The sequence below is a fragment of the Protopterus annectens genome, chromosome 3.part1 (assembly GCF_019279795.1).
Source record: "Protopterus annectens isolate FY-2018-M chromosome 3.part1, PAN1.0, whole genome shotgun sequence".
In the NCBI taxonomy this organism is placed as follows: domain Eukaryota; kingdom Metazoa; phylum Chordata; order Ceratodontiformes; family Protopteridae; genus Protopterus; species Protopterus annectens.
The window spans coordinates 959,998,340-960,021,210 of record NC_056732.1 but is presented as its reverse complement, the minus strand read 5'-3'; positions in this window follow the sequence as shown (position 1 = coordinate 960,021,210).

Sequence of the window (22,871 nt, the reverse complement as noted above, 5' to 3'; positions counted from 1 at the left end):
CTACAAAAGTGAAATTGCACTTCCTGTGCTGAGGGCTTGACACTACAAAACATAAATATTATGAACAATGTGACAATTACAGATCTTGCAATATACATGACATTACACTATGCACTTATGTATGTGTATGTAACAATGTAAACCAGTAATGTTATACATGCCACAATGAAGTAGGTGCACAATGTGCAGTAATTATATGAATATTACAAAATTACAGTAGCTGCAAAGAAAAACATAGGTATTAGTACACGGTACATACATGGCTATGTATCTCACATTTCTGGACACAGGGAAAATGTGTGATTCTTAAGGGTTAGGGCATTTTATGTATCTGCCACATATAAGACTACAATGTCATGTCCCCAGAGAGCAACATGCCCCTGTATAAAATAGACAAAGGGCAGCTGTACACATTGTAACTCGGATATTCCACATCCACATACCGGTGACAGCTAGCATTCAGTATTATCATAGTACTATAACCATACGTGCAGGCAGAGCACCATCCATACCACTGACATATGGGTCTTACTATTTACATGGACACATACCATTATGTGCATGACATGTAAAGACACAGCTCTGCTTATGTGAATGTAACACATCTTAAATGCTAACCGAATGTCCATGGACATGTAACCATTGTGGGTTATGTGAAGTGATGCCATATACATGGTTATTTTAAGTAGGAACTCATATGATACCTTAACCATATACATTTATGGACACTTTGCAGATGTCCCTGGAAAGTCAGGAATTCCTATAAACCTATACAAGAGATCTGCAAATGCATGCATGATGTATGTACAGAAAAACTATAGTCAAGAATCATTACATGCTTATGGAAGAAATCTTGCAAATCAATGCATATTTGAACTGCAGAATTGTACTGGAAAGCACCACATAACATGTCTAACAGTTTTCCAATGTCCGTAGACAACTGAGCATCCCTACATGCATATACAAGGAATCCACACATGAATGCATACTGTAACTGGAGAACCATATTGGGAAAGTATCAAATATATTTGTAGAGAACAATTGCATAGCTATTTGCAGACACCAACTAACAGCCACACAGTATCAGGATACTGCAAGTATGCAGATGATATATACATTCACATGCCATTATATTGCTAAGAAAAATACTCAAAGCAGCACCAGTAATCAATGGACAAGCAAGCATACTGAAAAATGAACAAAAACTGAAAATACTACACAAATTTGCACAGTATCCTCTATCTGCAGCAAAGATTGCCACAGGGTCATCTGCTGTTGAACGCCATATAAATGCATACTTTACCAATTTGTGTCAATGAGGCCAAGTGCCATGGGATGTTATGGAATCACAATAGCATTTGAAAGCACATGTTGTTTGGTGCCATATGGTGAATATCTGATAAACTGCACAAGCTTGCAGGGTTGTTGGCTGGGTAGAAGTGCATTATATGTATGTATATGACATCTTGCTGGGACGATGGATGCTACTCCCTATCTAAAAATGAAAAATTGAAAAAAATTGAGATATGAGTAATTTGAGGTCATCCCATTATAGATGACCACCTGACAGCTGGTCTTCAGTGAAGAGTGTAATGATGAATGCAAGATGACTAGACCTATTCCAATGTACAGGGGACAAGATCATGCATGTGCTTCATTCCAATGATTGACCCATGGAAGAATATTACCAAGGATTTCCAGCATTGAATAAATATCTACTGGACTGTCATCCAATTGAGTCACTGGTAAATTCACTGCATGAATAGCTTCATATGCATTTGGAGGAGTCACTGGACAAAGAGTATAAAAGTCCCTTGAAAGGTAAGTATTAAGGTCTACACCCTAACAACTGCATCCGATTTGCATAATGTTGGTCGGTAAAACAAATTGTGCTGTGTTGGACAATGTATATTCCTTTTTAAATATTTAACAATATAATACAGATTTTTTTCCTCTGCATAATGCACTAATTTTCTAAAAATTGTCACATCCCTGTTTGTGTTATATTTAAATGCTGTATAATAGACAAAGTCCTGTTGCTCAGTTGAAATTATTGGTCAATGGAAGGGTAGCTTCATCCTCCTGTCCCACATTACTTATTTGCTTTAACCTTAACCCTGCCCCTAACCTCACCTATTCATATTACCCTAAAAAAAGTATTTTCCATAGCAGTACACGACATTCCTAAGACACCCTTACCATATATAATGCACACATGCACAGTGCTATTACCTTTCCTAGGACTTATTCTAATCATATTCAGCAAACCTTCACAGATGCACACACACACACACACACACACACACACACACACACACACACACACACACACACACACACACACACACACACACACACATGCACGCACGCACACACACACACACACACACACACACACACACACACACACACACACACACACACACACACACACACATGCTCTTACCCTAAATGCCAAAACTTCTTGAATATCTGAAAGTTTCAGCTTTAACCCACACAGCTACACCATAACTCACAGTAGATACCATTCTCAAACGTAACTTTTGACATTCTGATGTTCCATAAACTGAGCACTGAATGAAATGCACTGTTGAAAAAAACATCAAAAGTAGCAGTTGACAAAGTGAACTGCTTCCATATACATACAGATAGATTAGAAAGATTGATAATAGATAGATAGACAGATAGATATGCACACACACGCACACACACACACACACACACATATAAATATATATATATATATATATATATATATATATATATATATATATATATATATATATATATATATACATATATATGACAACATGTACTCAAACTCTGTCAGGCTACATACATGTATGTATGCTATTTGTAGGAAAATGTCCACACAAACTCTTATAACCATAAAACAAATATATGTATATCCACAAGCTGCAAAAATAAGAGACATCTGAGCAGAGATAGTGGAGTGCATAGGGGTTGAGGAAGGAGGCACACTATTATTTTGGGAATTGCACTGGTTTTCACACATATGCATAGATACACATACATATACCATATTCCTGCGTAGGTGACTGCTATGTTATTGGCATTGCAGCTTACAGCCCTGCATCTATGTATACTTTCAGTTTCATACATATAGCAGTGGGTATAGATACCTTATGACTTGTACACAGTTGTTACAGTGGCATAGCAGGATGCCTATATGCCCAAAGGTATCTACAGTATCCACAGTAATAGGCATATTTGCTGTAATTGTGAAGAGAATTAATAGTATTATGTCACCTGTCTGCAGCAAAATGCTGTTAGCCAATATAGAGGTATGTCTATATGCCAATAGAGGTGTGTTGATATGAATGCAAGTTACTAATCAGAGATCTATACAACAGGACTACATTTTAATGTTATACCTGTCCTCAGTTAAATCACAGGTGATTAGAGAAAGACTGCCAATATTCACATGATAATGAGATGTATTCATTGTTTCAAATGCATATGCATGCATATGAATGAGGTGAGGTAAATATGGATCTATGTAATTTTTATAATGAAGAATGTAAGCTGTTTGGTACATGCTCACTTTGAGAATAAGCAAAGCTTTCATTTCAACTTATATAGTGCATTCATGCATGTACCGGACTTTCTCCTTCCATATCATGGCTAGTCTTGCCTGTGTGGGTCTATAGCATTTAATCAAAAGCTTAATTGAGTGAATCGCTATTTGTTGAACCCAATTAAGGGAAAGCTCAATTAAGTGAACGATCATTTAAAGGAAAACTTTCTTAAGGAAAAAAAAATAGTTGCCCACCCACCAACTGTAAGAAACAAAACAAAATTTAAACCTCTGCAAAGTGTGGGCTTCACCCGCACATGCCCAGCCCCCCACCCCCAAACTAAATATACCAACTCCGAGATTGCACTACAGTAGGGAAAAGGGTCAATTCTCGATGATGGCCAACCACGTCCTTTCCCTGGGAAAAAAATTGCTTAAACGATCATTTGCTTAATTGAGCTTTCAATTAAGTCAGTTCAACAAATAGCAATTCTCTCAATTAAGCTTTCGATTAACTGATATAGACCCTCCTGTGTAGTATGACATGCAAAGTAAGCTTGAAAACATGCATTATTTATGCAGCTGTTGCTGTAGTGCCTAATGCCAGACATATGTAACATATGTACAAAGGGCTCATTTTATAGCAGAAAATGTTAACCTGCCCTTGTCCTGTAGCCACACATAGCCATACAAAAGTTTGCTGACATGCACATGGACAAATGTGCTACACCTTTTCAGGATGCATATGACACAATAAAGCTGCACACTGCAGTATGTCAACTGTCATGTATATCTGACATCATTTCCAAGGTACAAATGGTATGTTGTATATCATGATTTAATATAACATGCATTGGCTCATGTTCGATGTGTATGGCTCATTGACTATTGCAGTAGACTGTGATACTGCCTATAGCCAATGCCATATTATGTTAATGTACCTTGCATCTTCATACAGAGGTGGCATGGTTAATTCAGCAGCTGCATACTACTGTACTTAGGCATCACATTGCATGAACAGTATTGCTTTTCCTAGAGAAGCTTGTGTCACTAGTTTTGCTTAACAAGTATAACGTATGTTTGCACACATTGCATTTTTCTGACACCTCTAGCATTCTTATTCAATATACACCAAACAAGCACATTAGGGTGACTGTTTTTTACACTAAGTGTTAACAAAAGCCCTTGTTCTGAACAGTGTCCCATAGTAACAGCAATCTGTTACCGTTTTTGATGGGTCTATATTATAACATCGAAGTTGCAAAACTTTGAATGTTATAATATCGAATCAACTACATCGAAGGATGAAAATAGCAAAGACTCGGAACATTGAATTCTTACCTAGGGCAAGATTTTGGTGGGTCGTTCCGTGGCTTCGCTATTTCCTCCACTGTGGTGAGATAGTTGCGGACCTTAGGGTTAGGGTGCGGGTTAAGGTAAGTGGATAGGTAGGAATGTATGTATGGTTTAGTGTAGGGTTAGAAGTAGGGTTTTGTTAAGTGTATGTGTATGTTTTAATTAGTTTATTTGTGTATAGTTTCGCATGGGTAAGTGTGCGATAGTTATGGACCTTAGGGTTAGGGTGAGGGTTAAGGTTAGTGGATAGATAGGAATGTATGTACGGTTTAGTGTAGGGTTAGAAGCAGGGTTTTAAGTGTATGTGTGTGTATTTATTAGTTTGTTTGCGTATAGCTTTGTAGGGTAAGTGTGCGATAGCTACGGCCCTTAGGGTTAGGGTGTGGGTTAAGGTTAGTGGGTAGATAGGAATGTATGTACGGTTTAGTGTAGGGTTAGAAGTAGGGTTTTGTTAAGTGTATGTGCATGGTTTATTCATTTTGGTGTGCTTGTGTTGTGTGTATGTTTCTTGGAACAGCGAATTTTTTCCCTGGGAAAAAAATTCACTATTCTGAGTGTTTGATGTTATCATATTTCGAAATTCCATGTTCGAGCTTATGGTGTTCAATATTTTGGAATTTCAAATATATGATATAGACCCCTTTTGACTGGGTCATATTCTTTATATTAACTGTATATTGGACTCAGTGATGTCACTATGCAATAATGTTATGCATAGAGCTTTACTTCTAATATTTACTCTGTGCTTCACTATATGATGCACAGGTAGTGTGTATGTGACATTGTCCTCCCATTATGCAGCTCATAGTACACATACGACTTACAAGTGTACATTTGGTTTTCCATTTATGTTATTTATGCTATCTTTGATGTGTGTTCACTGATCAGACTGTCTACCTTATATGCTCATCTTCATGAGCATACTTGTGAATTATATGTCCAATCTGCACTGGCACTACTCATGAAAACATATCCTCCTTTAGTAACTTAGGCACAAGCTGATACCATAATAGCATTAGAAAGGTACTGTCAGTATGCATAATCCCATAATGCATTGCAATATTTCCCTACAGCTGATTCTGCAGACTACATTTGTGATTATTTATACAACTTCAGAATGTTTTACTACAAGGAATAGAGATAGGTATTTTTGCTGTCACTTGGTTTGTGTTACTATCGTAAAATGATGTAGTATTGCCGTAACCTGAATATTTCAATTTGAGCAGGATGACGTAGCCCAGACTGCATTTTTGTATTCTTATGATGCACTTCTTGAGGAGCTAAAGTATGTGTAGTTGGTCTGTTGCATGATTTTCTAAGCACAATTAGGCCGTAAGTGTCTCAACACCATATGCACTGTTGGGGAGACAGCCCACAGCAAAAACAATACTCCTGGTAGTATTTGGTGTTGCTTCTATTTGACAGAATGTGCATCACTGTCATTATATGAGGGCTGCATGTTACTTTGTAACATTGTCTGTGTAGTACTGCTGTGGAGAGCAGTTTATTGGTTTGCTATGTAGGAGATGCTCCAGTACTTGTAGCAGTGATGGATGCTGTACTGTTAGGGCAAAGTTGGGAGTAACAGCCTATCCCAATGCTGCCACTCCATGTAGTCTTTGATGTTGATCATAGGAGCATTCCTTATCAGTGTGGGGGTTGGGTGAATACACAGATTATCAGCTGCTAAGGGGAAGGTGGCATGGATTATGCTGTGTTATATGGCTGACTGTCACTCTGTAATGCCTGCTGTGTTTGGTGCTGTCTCATGCTGGATGTATTTCTGTACTATGCAAGTGATCAGCATGTGATCATATTTTGATGTTCATAGGATCATAGGAAGTTACTAGGCTAATGGCCCCGGGGTCCTTACAACCCTTGACAAATTCTACCCTTATTTCCACAATCAGCACCCATTGTCCCTGTCCAAGAGGGACACAGGTGGAACTCCTGGGATGAATTTCTTGTTACCCATCCAATCTTCCAGATTGTGTTTGAAGAAGGCTGATGAGGTCCTCTGTTTGACATGAAGTGGGAGTCTGTTCCAAATTTGTGGTAACCCCTGGGAGACAAATTTGTCCCTCCAGCAGGTTTTATTAATGTCACATACCAGGTTAAGCTCTTTAGAGAAAGTAACCCATATACCATTTGACTTTTGGATATGAAGCATTTCCAATAATGCAGGGTTAGAGATTGCTTTATATGCAAGGCAGATATCACTTCTGAGTAGTCTGTATAAAACAGAATAAAGTGACAGTGATTTCAGACAATCCACATCAGACAGATGCTGAAGACCTTATATTTTTCATTGTGAGAAACCTTTGCGGTTTCTCCAACTGCTGCAGATGCTTGAAAACGTACCTACAAAAAGAGGTGTTGTACTCAATTACTGGCCTGATGAAGAAAGAGTACAGGGAGGTTATAACTTCTTTTTTTCTGGAGGCAATGCCCTTACTTATGAGATGAGCAGTTTAGAATGCCCTTCTTACCACTATGGAGACATGGTGGTCAAAGGTAAGGTTTCTGTCAACCTGTGTGCTCAGGTTTCTCACCACTGAGTGCTTACTTAAGGCGTTGCTATTGAAGTGGTAGTTTGCAGGAACATCACTCTTACCAAAAGGTATAATACATTTTTTTATTGAGTTTAAGGCCATGACATTGGCACCAGTCATTTGCTTGTGTAAGACCCTCTTGCAGGATGTTAACATCATTTGGAGATTCTCTGACTGCTCCCAGTTTGCAGTCAGCAGCAAACTTCGTCAGCCACAGAGCTTAAGTTTTTGCTTGAACCTCAGAGAAATAGATTCCAAACAGTAGAGGACCCAAGACTTATCCCTGTGGAACATCACTGTTTACAGGTCTGCTGTTGAAGGTAGATTCCCTTATTCTGACTATATTGGTTCTATCAGTGAGGCAGTTAGTGATCCATCTAATGATATAAGGGTTGATATCTAGCTGGGTGAGTTTGTCAATGATGCCCGAGTGGGGGATAGTGTAAAATTCCTTGGCTAAGTCTAGGTAGGCTGTATACACAGATTTCCCCTCGTACAAGGCCTTGGTGACTGTCTTGAAAAAGACCACCAGATTTGACATGCATGATCTCCCATTGACAAATCCAAACTGAGTAGGGTCAAGTGTGTGGAGATTACCTATATCTTTGTTGATAAGGTCCATGATGATTTGCTCCATGGCCTTGCAGATAAGGCTAGTCAGGCTAATAGGTCTATAGTTCCTGGGGTCAGTGGAAGCACAACCTTTGTACAAGAGAATAATGGTGGCCATTTTCCATTCAGCTGGGACAATGCTGGTGCTTAGACTATAATTGAAAAGAGCACCCAATGGTGTTGCTAATTCATGTTGGAGCCCATGTAGGATGCAGCCTGGGATGTTATCTGATCCATAGATGCTGTGTTTTTGGACTTATAGGTTCATAGGTTCATAGATTGGTACTAGGCTATTGGCCCTAAGGCCTATACAAGCCTAGCCATAACAATGCCATGGCTATTTTTTCCCAGAATATTTACTTCCCTTGTCCCCTGTCTAGCAGGGTGACTGATGTGATCCCTGGAGTGAATAGAGGGTGCTTACAACCTACACTTTAGAGATATAAGGTAGGGGGCAGGTGGTAGGGATGTCAAGGGGTATATGCGGTGGGGACAGGGGAGTGAATTTTTCACAGAACCTGTCAACCAACAGGTTAACTATGTCCACATGCTCAGTATATGTGGTATCATTAACTACCAATGTGGCACAAATCTGGGCCTTTCCTTTTAGATTATGAATGTAACTAAAGAATGCCTTATGGTTGTTTTTAGCTAAGGAAGCTAATTTAGATTTGTAGTTTGCTTTGGAGGACTTCACAAAAAGTCTTATTCACTTGTTTAAGCTGAGGTGGGAGTGTTTCCAGTTTAGGGCTCTCTCCCTCTTACTCTTAGATAGCAATTTCTTCCTCATATTGCAAAGCCTGTTAAGGGCAGTTGTCCACCAGGCAGGTTTGATCTTCCTTGAGGAGCATGTTTTGGTCCTATCAGGTATGGCCAAGTCAGTGGAGTTATACAGGTGTTTGTATAAAGCTTTGGTGTAGATCTCTGCATAGTTGCTAGTTCTATCTGAGGGGGGGGGGTGCTGTGAAGCTATTTATACCCTCCCGTAAGAGGTTATAATCTGCTAACACATTGGCTGTTACAAGCCTGCCACCTGTTAATGTTATTGCACTACATTCATTTTATTTGATGTCGCATTTATATGTCCATTACTCAGCATTGTGCTTGACAGAAGATCCATGGCAACAACAAGACTGTCTAGAGCCATCCACCACTGGTTATGCTTTTTTTCTGCATATGTATTGTAGAGATGTTCTGATTAGTTCTATGTAATCTACAATGTGATGGCTGTCTTTTGACCAATGCCCTGGAGGCAAGTGCTAGCATGTATGCTGGGTTCAAGCATGGTCCTACAGTTGTCCTATGGAGGTAGATGCTTACTGTGTGCCTCCAAGTCATTAAGCCAAAATATTTATTGCAGTGGTGGTGGAGGAGGCATTTACTGGAAACCATTTATTTTATGGTTTACACATATGTCATAATTTCATATATATATGCCCCATATGCATTGTCCATGTGATACATATGTGCCTTACACAGTACATACCTGTTTCTTTGTTCAGAAGTTATCATCCATGGACATTTCATATTACATGGCCTGACAACATTTTTGAGTCATCTACATATATTATATTATATATATTATAAATGTGTGTTTTATATATGTATATATATATATATATATATATATATATATATATATATATATATATATATATATATATTACTCTATTTGATTACTGATCCCATATGATTGTAAGTATAACAACATTAATCATAATTTTCAGTACCAAACAGGTATAGTTGAGATACTACTCCATTGTATATTAAGCTGTTGTATCTCTGACACACTACTCCACTGAATGATTTCTTGATACTAAGTGGAACTGTCAAAATATGTGTTACTATGTAATCCTGTTAGCCTTATTATTAACTTGAACTATAATGTGTTATTATGCTATTTATTACTATCATTTCTCTGATTGTTTCACTATTGTTTAAAATGCTGACTGTTATGTTGTTATTATGTGGAGCTTTTCTCCTCAGGCCTCCACTGAAAATGGGCAAGTTTGTGCAGTCAGACTTCCCCGCTAAACAAATGTTAAATAAATAAATAAATAAATAAACTATATGTGCATGCTGTCAGCATTGTAGTCTCACTCATGCATTTATGGCTCTTTGTGTTTGTTGTTATACATGTGTAGGTATGTACAGCAGGCTTGCATACCTAGAACTATGCACATTACGGTGCTGCCATGTGCATAGCCATAGAGGTATTCCTACTTGTGACTGTTCGCTTAGGTAGTGTCATTCGATATATGCCACTCTTTATGAAGGTAGTAGTGGGGCTTTGTCCATTATGTGTTCTGACACGTGTTTCCATTGGTCTGTGCTTAGATCATAGTACATATGTGCTCCATTTGTACAGTGGTTGTGAACATAGAAGACACCAATTTTTTTTTTTTTTTTTTTTTTTTTTATATTGCTGCATGTCTATTCCCCAAATCTGCGAGGGCCAATGCACAAACGTTCCACGTCACATTTGTTCTGTGGGTATACCTTAGTCATGCCCAAAGGTTTATTTTGTGTTATCTTGCACTGTGTACTGAATATGCACTTGCCAGCTATGGGCACTTCTCAATATGTATTGTTATTTTCCATGTTTTCTTACAGAAGAACTACGTAAGAAGATCCCTCAATGAATGGCAGACACCATAAATAAAAAAAACACCACCAAGGACCCAATAAAGTAACATGTAGGAGCTTGAGCTGCCTGTCTCTGCACCACCACCAGTACCTGTAACCCAGGTTATGATACCAGCATGTACCATAGACATTCCCCTGGCTACTGGTGATTGTTTCCGAGAGGATATGCTGCAGACTGTCCTTGATGTCTTCAGGCACAGATGTAGACAATGTTCAAGGAGTTATTTTGGACAGATGGCATATTTCATGTGCCATGTATTCCATAATGCCTTTGCTAACATTACCAGGGATGGTCAGGTCCGCAAAGAAGGCCCTTTGTGCATGAACTTTTTATCTGTTTGTTCCTTACTCATGCCCATCTGCTCTGTATGTACCTGCATGTAGTATCTATGTTTTTTTTTCATTACAAACATGCTACTTATAGGACATACAGGTATAATTCCGTATTTAGGTCATACTAACAGTTAATATCCTCACATCATATCTACCTGGTTATATATGATGCCATCACGTCAGTTAACATTGCTGTGACTACAACCCAGTTGCACACGTCCATCCACTTAGCAGCTCTGTGCTGTATCCTGGTGTCATGGCCTAACATGTTATTACTGTGGCAGACATCACTATGAAGTATTATGTGTGTTGATGCTTTTATTTGGGTTTAATTTCACCAGATGTTTTGTATTTATAATACCAGATAGGAATGGACCCCAATCCTAATTAAGGTATGATGACATTTCTTGAAATTAGCACTGTTGCAGAGTTTCAATGTTACTTAACTTTTCTCAGCACACTCAAGGTGCCCAGAATTGCCTCCCTGTGTAGTTCATATGGGATAGCATCTATTGGTAACATATTTAAACATGATTGTAAATTATTCATTTTAGACCTGTTGCTCCTCCTCCTCCTTCTACTACTACTAGAACTGCCTGTGTATCTTTCTTCCACACTGTTCTCATTTCTGCTTGCAAATCCTGATATTTTATGACTTTGTGTCTCTCCATTCTTGAGACAAAATGTAATTACTAGGTATAGCAATTTCAACGACCAATGCTATTTTTTTTTCATGGACTATTATATCTGATTTTCTTGCAGCGGTTTTTGAACTGTTGGTAATGGGTGATCTCATGTGATAGAAACATCATTGTTCTAATTTTGAGGTTCATGTTTCCATTGCTTCTCAGATGATTCTCAGCTACTTCTATATTGTAGCATTTGCACAAGCCTCAATACAGCAGTCTTGACACACTATTGTGATTTTCAGCCCTCTTCCATAACTGTACATCACCTAGCAACAAGATGAGCAAGTGTTTCCAGTTCTATTTTACAGACTCTGCATTTGTCTGGTTTTCCAATCTTTTTAATAGACTTTGTAAATGAGTATGTACATAGTCCATTATCCTGCGCTGCCATTATTAGCCTTTCATTTTTTTTTGTTTCTTTTTGGTATCATTTCATCTCACATTACCCATTCTTGTATCAAATCTTGGTCAACACGAGGTTCTTCCAGACGATCTATTTACTACTGTATTTCCGGATTTTCCATTTGTTTTCCGTCTCATCTAATCCCTTCCCTTCTATTCTTCCTTTTGTTTTTAGCACATTCAGCTGCTGCCTGACTTTTATCTACTTCTGGTTTCAATTCCACTCCCACTTTATACTGAAATCTTTCTGCTAAAATAGGCAAAGATGTCATCTTAGACTTTTTCTCCCCAGGTATTAAAACTTTCACTGTATTTGGATCTGCTGCAGATGTGTTTGTAATCCCACAATTACAGATCAATACATGAAGTCACTTTTAAGGACGCCTGCACTTCCTTTACTGTGAAGAAGATATGATCTCGGTGTACACTGATTTTTATATATTTGGTAAGAGCAAAGTATTTGTCTTGGTTTTGTGTACAATTGATTCAATACTTTTTGGGGCCAATCAATTGCCTCAAACTGGTAAGTTAAAACAGAAAGAGTTAATCAATTTATAGCCTGAAGTTTAGCTCGGCGTTTTCAATATTAATTTTAGTCTTTTGAAGTAGTCCTTACTAAGCTTTATTTTCATTTTTCATGCTTTTTGCTGACCCTTTATCTGTTCCCAAATATTTATACACTCCCTCCTGCTCAAGTTCCTCTGTATCACATTTCTGTCCCAGGTTGATATTCCTTGGTGCTGCAGTCTTCTTTTTTAAATGTTGCTTTTGCATTTATCAAGACCAAATGCTATTCTTATATCAACTGAAACTATTTTTACTGTTTGTAGTTGTAGTTTCAGCTCCTCATCTGATGAACAATACAATTCTAAGTTATACATAAAAAGTACATGAGAAATCTTTGAACAAGGTCGTTTTCTGGGAACCAACCTGTAAACATAGCCTAGTCTGTTATGTAAATACCTTTATGCATTAAGGGCAAGGAAAGATAGTAGCACTGAAAAAAAATCACTCTGGACTATTCCCATTTGAATTTTTATCTCTGGGACAATAATTTTCCGTTTGTCATGGTTCAGCTACAAAGTGCTTTGCCATTATTTTATGGTCACTACAACATAATTGATCAATGAAGGGTGTATCTTATACATCTATACATGTTCCATTATCCAAGAATATAAGATGCTATCAAAGGTTTTTTTTTTGTAATATACTCATACCATACTAAGATTCTTCCCATTTTTATAACTCTGTTATGGCTTTGTTTAATAACAAATTATCCTTTGTTCCATATGCTTTGTCTTTATTACCTTTTTGTTCTATTGACAAAATTGAATTCTTTTAAATAACTATAATCTGTCTTTTTCAATTCCATTATATAACGTGCGTATTGTCTGAAGACAAGTTTTTGGTGTATAGTTCTTATGATGGCTTGCAGGTTTGCTCTTAAGCAGAAGTATTGTTATTCCTGTTGTGAATCAGGTAGGTGTCTGTGGGGGATGAGAGCAGAACTAATTCTTGCTCAGGGCTGAATTTTTGTGCAAAGATGTTGATACCTTTAGCCAGAGGTTACAGTACTATGTCTAATTCAGTTAAAAGTTTCAGTTTCTCTGGTTATTACTTTATTCCCATTCCATATCCTCTACATTTGAGCTCCTTACTGCTTCTTTTAATTCTTCTAGCCATCCAGTACATTTGTTATGCTGACCAGGGTCCTTATTAACACTTCCCAGTACCTATTCTTATCTTGGTGGTGTTTCTGTTCCTTTTGTTTTTTTTTCCCAATTCTCTTAAACAATATTTTGGGTCATTGAATTGCTTACTTTATATATTACATATATCTGCATTCATTCTAATTCTTTTGTGTTTGTGCTGATATTTTTAATTTATTATTGGCAATAGTATATGATAAATTCCACTTTGTTTTGATACCATGTATTGCTTTTACCAGGTCTAACTTTCTAAATATTTTTGATCTATTGCTCTTCTTTGTTCTTCTAACAGTGATACTTCTTGTCTTAATTGATTTATATTTTCTCTATTTGATGCTTTCTTAGGGCATTCTACTTGTTCCCTTCCTTACTCTACATTTTTATTATCTATTATTAGTTTAGCTGTGCAGTAATATATCATATTTATTTCTATAATATCACATAGATTTCGATTAATACTTCTAGGTACTGTGTTTATCTGCTTTACCAATCCTCTTACATGCTGGATCTTATTTAGTTTCTGCAATCTATTTCTTTCATTTGTCTTAATGTTTCTATCTCTGCTAGCTCAGTTTAATTTCTGTAAGTGTTTTGGGTTTCTAATACCCTGAAAGGAATAGACCCACTCTTAAGTCAGGGTACAATTAGAGTTCATGAAATTAGTATGGGTAATATGATGTTACACCAGATTCATGTCTGCTACCGAACTGTTGCACATCCCTATTTGCTACAGGCATTACACACTTGGTATATTTTACCTCCCTTACACAGTACACTTTGTTATGTGCCACTTGATCTATGTTACTACCTTGATATTCCCATCTAAACACAGGTAAGCATATTTGTAGGGACATTGTCAACATATGACACAACATTTGACAACAGTCCTGACACAATTTAAAATCTTAATAGGCCTGGCCATCACTGCGGTGGTGGTGCTGCGGTAGCATTGTCGCCTCACAGTTAGACGTTGCCCGTTTGATTCTCAGTTAGAACGTCTTCTGTGTGGCGACATGCATGAATGGGCATTCCTTCGCTGAAGGTTGTGCGTTAGGCCCGGCAAGCCAGTATGTAAAAATCTACTGCCAATCATTAGCGGACCGGAGTTCCGCTGTGGCGACCCCTAACCGGGAAAAGCCGAAAGACACAAACAATAGGCCTGGCCATCAATGGTACTGCGGATACCAAGGCTGTTAAAGTAGTAGTTTTTGCCTGTGTTTCACCTTTGCATTTAGGATTACCCTTATGTCTTTGTTGTGTGCATCTGTGCCACATTTCCCACTGGTATTCTATTTTTATGCTTCTCTCAGTCTCCCCTTGTGCATTAGCTTTTTTTGTATTCATGGCTATACATACATATTGCTACAGGAGTTGTAGATATGCCACACATGCAACTTCATGGCCCCCAGCCTGAGTGTGTGTCACAGTGCAGAACTTTCCAGAGGCAGACATACACAGCATTACTTTTGTTATTTAGGCAATGCACACATACTGTTGTCATTTGCACACTATAATATTATAGTATTGCAACTCTGTTATGCACACCTTATTCCTCACCTCTTCATAGATGTTACATGGAGTCCCTGTGCTTTTACAGCTATGACATGTGTATCCAGATTGTCTGTGATGTTGTCCATTGAATGTTTAAACCAGACTTCATGCTTACCATGGCCTGTCTGTGCATTTGCATGTGTCTGTATGTGTGCGTGTATATTTTTCCACAGCCCACCTGTGTTGTTGCTGCTTCTAGCCTTCCTCACATTCCAGCTCATTTGTTGCATGGGTAGATCTCTTTTTGTGAGTTGTTTCCTTCCATTCCCCAGTCATATTTTGCTTGCCTATGTTACATGAGTCTAACACCACCCCTGCATCCTGAACCTCCCTGTCCTTGTCCTGTTGAATGTTTTCTGTGTTTTATGTATCTTCCTCCTTACTGTGTCCCATTTACCAATACCTCATGTATCCATTTTTTCTCCAAGAAAATAAAAATGAGAGTCTATTCCCCTTCTTCCATATATGTTATCCTGCTTCAGTACCCCCTTTTGTGCTTCACTATTCCCATTCCTAGAGGTTCATGTGTAGAGTGTGTTCTTCACACTTCCCATGCTCCACTAGTAGAGTAGTATATATATATATATATATATATATATATATATATATATATATATATATATATATATATATATTTATATATATGTTTTGCTTTTTACGTATCATAATTTATACAGCAGTATCCACAAAGTGCAATCTTTCTGTATTTATATTTTCATGCATATCTGTCTATATGCTGTTGTACTGACAGGTTTCTTTTCCTTTTTCTAATGTGTCCAGTCATTTATCTTAGGTTGTTCTAACTATTTAATTATATTTTGTCAATTCTAATACATTCTGTTCTACATTATGTACAGATAACTTTTTGTTTATTCATTTTGTCTGCTTTATTTGTTAAAATAGTTTCTTCAATGGCCTAACAGCTTATACTTCACATGAATGGTTCACACCATTCTCAGGACTCCTCTACCATATCTTCCCTTATTTTGTCTAAACATGTTTTACAGTTTAATGGAGAAAACAGCATCTTAATTGCTTAAATGCAGTCTACATAGAATCTGCTTTATGATGGCTAGCAATGGTTTGGGACTTTCTTCAGGACTTCATTAGTATCAGAAAGGAAGAGAATACATTTTGTGTGTGTGTGTGTGTGTGTGTGTGTGTGTGTGTGTGTGTGTGTGTGTGTGTGTGTGTGTGTGTGTGTGTGTGTCTGTTTGTGTGTGTCTGTGCATGTGGGTGGGTTTCTGAAATGAAAGAAAGAAAGGAAGGATCTGAGGAATACAACTAATGAGCAAAACATAAGAAGGAGATGTGCAGAAGTAGCAATATATGAGCATGTTGCTTTATTTAGCTGTAACAAGATTTTGGAATTTCCGTTCATTACTCCTTTGGATTAGCTTATTTCATGATACAATGTTTAGGTTTGATCATCTAGAAGTTTGTCTCCTCTTAAAGCAAATGTGAATTCCTAGAAGGAGGTGTATGTAGTTTAGTCAAAAAGGCAGAATGAATGAGGCAGTCGTTACTCACTAAAGAAGTGGTATTTGGAGTAAGGAGAGTGTTGTCAGCTAATTAGTTAGAATCCAGTCCAGTGATGTATGATTTTTTGCAGTGAGGAAAGGAACACCACATCTGGCTTTTGACAAGATTTAATAATGTCAGTTACATCCAATTTTGTCATTACATTAGGCCTCCGTGGTGGTAGTCATGGTGGTTATGGGTTACCTGTTATGATTCTCACAGATCCTGAAGACCAGTGTAAATACCCTGTTGCTTTAGATCAAGAGGCAAAGTTATTAAAGCTGCTCTGAGGGTTATTCAATGCCTTCTGCTCTAAGCAGGTAGTATAAATAAAAGGAATTAAAATGGTAGTGATGTTTTATTAATTAAGAAGAGGAGTATTTGTTTATTTGTTTAAAGAAATAACTAAGGCATTCTTTATATCTGTTGCCTAAGGCTTGAGTGGGTTGTCCCCTAGAAGAAAAATGCCAGCCATAAAGTAGAAGGTGAGGGAAGATTAAAATGATTAAAAAGTAAGCAATGAGGATTAAGTGTAAATAACAATATGTTGCTAGAATAGGAAAAGGGTGCGGGTGAATGCCAAGTTAAGGTAAATTGGAGTGATGATCATATTTTTTGAAAACCTGATGACAGTGCTAACTAAGGTATAGGGCAGCGGTATGATGAGTGCTGGGAGTAAATAATGTTGGTAGGTTAGACTGTTAAGGTGTAGGCATCCTGGGCTTAGAGTCTGTAGATATGACCAGTGCTTGCTATATGGCTGGGGAAGAAGACACCATTACAACTTAAAGTTATCTCTCTCACATATGTAATGAATTCCACCCCAGGAGGGATAGATCCTTACTACTGTAACAGCTGATGCTGGATAAATAGCCAGGTAAGTACAATAGTGAGAGTGTGAGATAAGGAGCAGTAGAGGTCATGGCACAAGGGAAGGGACTACTTCAGGGGTACTAAAAACAAAAAGAGAAAGAATGCATGGTAACTGTGTACATAAAAAAGCTGATTGCTGAATAAACGAAGAGAGGAAATGCAAAATCATTCATACATTTTGTGCATGGAAAAGGGATTACAGTGAAATTAAGGATAGATTTTTTTGCCTAGGTTCCTTTTATCCAAGACGCATAAGGGTTAAGAAGACAGGGATAGCTAAAGAATGGAATGAACCCATATGATTCATTGGCTTTGCAGCTATGGAACAAGGGAAAGGGGTAAGCTGCAATCTGCCAGGAAGGTAGATGAAATGTTTTATGTCTTGTGGAGTACAGAGTATAGAGTTCATCTGATTCCGTTTTGATATTAATATGACCTCTATGATGGCAACACTTTGATGAAGAGATCAGCCCAGCAAAAGTCAGTAGCAGAGCTAGAATTAATTATGGGCCTGCCAAAGGACTGTCATAAAATGTAACCAGTCATATTAGTAGGTAAGACTAGGGAAGGGGTAAGTGGCAGCTGCACCTGTAAGATGACACTCTGCACTTGCATCTCCCTGTTCATACATCCTTGGCCCATTCTAAAACTGAAATTACTCTTACCTGACTCCACACTATCTGTATCTTTGTTCTGAAGGAATCTTTTTCACCATGCTTAATTTCTCATATTGGTTACACCTGTTTAATATTCCAATAGCTCTTTTCTGACTCATTTTATTAGTGACAATTCATTCAGGGACAGAATTTTCCTTCGCAGCTGTATGTTTCTCTCTCGCGCACTAAGTCTTTTGCATATCAGACATGCGGATATTTCCCACTGCCCCACTGGCTATATGGCAGTCCTGTGCACTTCACATCTCACACAACTACTTCCTTTCTTTGGTTTCTAATACCTTCCTTTTTATCATATTTACCCTTGTATTATGATCTAAAATAAATCATTATCTTTTGTTTGCTTTTAGAAAGAATGTGATAGGAATTGTCGCATTGTTACTTTTACTGCCAACATACCCCATGGTTTATATTTGAATTATCCATAAGTCTTTCCTGAGCAAAAGTTTGGCTTATTCAGAAAGTGCTGACAGAAATTATTTAATATTTAAAAACAGTTATCACTGGGATAGTTGCTATTTATGTAGTAATGACAAAATACAAACAGAAAATATATAATACATAACACAAACAAGTCAATATAAGACATTCCTTATTCCTAAATTAACTAGTTAAAAATCATATTTGTTTCATTTTCACTTTATAGTAGTACTAGATGTTAGAGTGATTTATATAGCATTAATGTATATAGTATTATCTGTTTACATAATTAATTCCCAAAAGGTTAAGTGCATGCAGTGTTTGATGCCATCTTCCATTCTCTTTAGTTGTTACTGTGTCAGTAATTTATTAAGTTGCTTGCATATGGCTATCTTAAGTGTCTTTACAGTAAGACCTGTTTAGCAGTCAGAACAGTACAGAAAAGAACCAGAAGCATTAGTATATGATGCATAGAGGTGGTTCTAAGTTGATTGCAACCATTCCGGTAGCTTTGATTCAATCTACTTTACTTACAGAATGCACAAGTACTCAAAGGAAAGGGAACCACCGACAGTGTTATAAATTCAAAATTAATGAAAATAAAAATAAAAGGGGAAATTCACATAGAGATTCAGTGGAGTAACTGCCAATAATATTGTAGGTGTGGTTACAAGCTTCACAGTAGAGTGAGTCCAGTTTTGCAAATAAAAGAGGGCAAAAAATGTGGTTTGCTGAAGTTCACAAAATGTATGGGTCAAAGAAAAGGAATGAGCAGAGTTTTCTAAACAGTGGATAGGAATAGATGTTCAGACAAATTATTTCAATCCAGTGATTTCTTCTGTTATAGCATTATGGTGCTATTGCCTGGGAGTTTCAAGAAGCAGAAAGAGGTTAAAAAGCTACACTGATTTCTTCAGGCCATGTGCAAATACTCATGTGTCAAACAGATCTCTACTGTTTTAACAGTAGTAAATTCTGCAATTGTTTTGTCCAAGCTGCGTTGCTTCTACATACCTTAAAGGAAATAAGCAAACCTCAAACTTCTGAACCCTGTTCTTGGATAATTATTTTTCATAGAGTATACTAAATGTAAGGAAGTCCTTAAAGGGCTCATTGTTTAGAAACTTCCCTGTGGTTTAGAGAAAAATTCCAGTTTGTATCATGAACTGCTGCAGTTGTTTGCTAGAATGGGCCTCAAAATAATGGAGATTTTAATTAGGGCCAATAACCGTACCATGGATAAATTAAATTTTTAAATCGATAAATTAAGTTATAGTATATTGAAGGATTTCTTGTTTCTATCATATGAACAAGAATATCATAGTATTTTAAAGAAAGTAAACAAACAATAGAAGACTATTATGGAACACAAAATGAAAAAAATTGCTGAGGGATGAGAAAGAATATCATAGTAAGTTGGCTTATTCTAAACCCAATGGTGAGGATATTTACCATAAGAGTACAAATGTGGTTGTGTTATGGCACAATATTACTAGTGTAGTTAATGGAGCTGAGACTCCTATGGCTTTTAATGAGGATGGTACAGGCTCTGATAACAATGGGTTTAGTGGTGATGTTAGAGTTTTTAGAATTTCTATCTTTGAGACGGTCTATGAGACTGGTATCCAGAGAAATACATCAGGCAACAGTATGTCATTGCTGTTACAGTCATGTGCCTTACAACACTGAAAGATACACGAACAGCAAGAAACCCAGTGGAAATGGAAGAGGACAGGTACAAGAAAGAAACAGACAGTCATTAAATGCAAGCAGTTCGTATCCTGCAAATTATGCATTAAGAATAATTTTTATGTGTTTAATTACAATATTGTTATAATAATCAATCATATTATTGATATTTTTCTAAAGGATTTACTTTTGTACCTAATGTTGTATTTGATTTGGTAAAAACTTTAATTGAACTCAAACTGTTTATTCATCAGGTTTTCTGAAAATGTAGAGAAACAACCTTCTGTATTTCCATGCAATACTGTGTACAATCCCTCAATACACCCAGTTGTGTTATGTTTTGAAAAGTTATGTGGAAACAACTTTAGGACTATGGAATAGAAGAAAAATGTCTGTAGATATTTTAATCTTAACAAGGAATAATTTAATATTATGAAAGAACAGTAACAAATAAGACTCTCAGTATAATGAAACCAGAAAAAGGTAATAGGGTGGTTATTATAGATAGTATAAAATACTCAGGCACTATGTGCACACTATTATCTAATGCTGAATTACATGAAAATGTTTCTAGAAGTTTTATAAATGTTTTATATTATAAAATTAATTTGATATTGCAAAACCTTGTATTAGATGGTTTGACAGCGTTGGAGCTGCTCAAATTCCTAACTGCTGCTAAACCGATTATTATGTAAACAGTATAAGTTTATTAATGTAGGCAGTGGTCTTGTTGCATTTTGCTATCCCTGCATTATTCTCTATTGTGGAAAATATGACTGTAATGCCATGGGTATTATTTATTTGAGTAGTTGCATCTCCTGAGAAGATTTCTATGTGGGTACATCAGAGAAAGAGCTTTAGAAGAAAGAATTTCATGAACAAGCATATGGTATAAAAACTGGTGATATAAAGAACATCCTTTGTAAACATGCTAAAGCGTGTTGCACCTTTAAGAGATTTGTATTTTTTTATTCTAGAAACAATTGTGGTTTATGATGGGGGTGATTGGTAGAATGGGATCCATACTAATGCATGAATGGCAGTTTCACCGAAAGTGAAACTGCCGATCATACATTTGTGAAAGTGCTTTTCACTGAAAAAGCACTTTCGCAAAAGTATGATAAGATATACGGAAAATCGGATGGAATGGCTGTTGCTGAGAATGTAGTACAGTGGGGACAAGGGAATATTCCCCTTTCCCCACTGTAGTGCGATCTTGGAGTGAGAATATAAAAGTAGGGGGGTGGGGGGTGCAGGGGGGCTTGCCCCCCTGCGTAAATGTTAGTTATGTGGTTTTTTTTTTTTTTTTGGTGTTTACTTTGGGGCCTTTAGCAAAATCGCTTTTTCGGTTTAAGGCACTTTCGCTAAAGTGTGTTCGGTGAATGTGGATTCGAACTATTGAACTTTCGTTCAATAGTCCTAGCTCTGGGAGAATACTAAATTATACTGGCGATTGTTATTAAATATAACGAGTTCTGATAAGGGTGATGTTATTCCTGTTACTAGTGTTTAAATTCACACAGCAGCAAATACATAAAAATTAAGTCTTTGATTAATATTTTAATATAATTATTTCACTACATTCAATAGATGCTTAATATATATCTATGTATTAATTTATAAGTGCATATTATTAGAATTTTTAATTGAGTTGATCATGTGATTTATTCCTAAGTATATTTAAGTTTTGTAAATAAGTGGGTTACTTGTTCTGATGATGTCACATGTTAAGTGACAAAAGCACTTAATCAGTTACCATCTAAAGCTGTGGAATGGAGTTTTAATGGTGTTTTTATAGTTTTTCACTTCTATATACAGCAGCATCATTATGCGCTTAAGACGGCTGAGGAGATTATATCCATGATGGCAGAAATAAATATTTTTCAGTGTCTGATGCTTTCATGCTACCCAGGGAATCTGTCAAATCAAATTTAATTCAGAGACTTCAAAGTTGTGCAGGTCTGACATATCATACAGAGTTGCATTTTACTGACAATGTTAGTTTTGAATGAAATTTAAGTACAAACAATTTGGAGATATATATAATTCCCTTAACATATACAATGACTAAATATACAGTTTTTATGCAAATGTGTGTTGTTTTTGTATTTTATTTTATTTATAAGGATAACCCATTGATATTTTTCCTTCAAATCTGAAAATCTCTGCCATGATATCATGAAAGACAGATCCCACAATGCCTCATTAATGGCATTGATTTGTAAATTGCTATACTGCCGTTTTATAAGCATCGGTAGTAGTGCCTTACTTCCTAGAACAATAAGCTGCCCACTCGTTCTTGCATG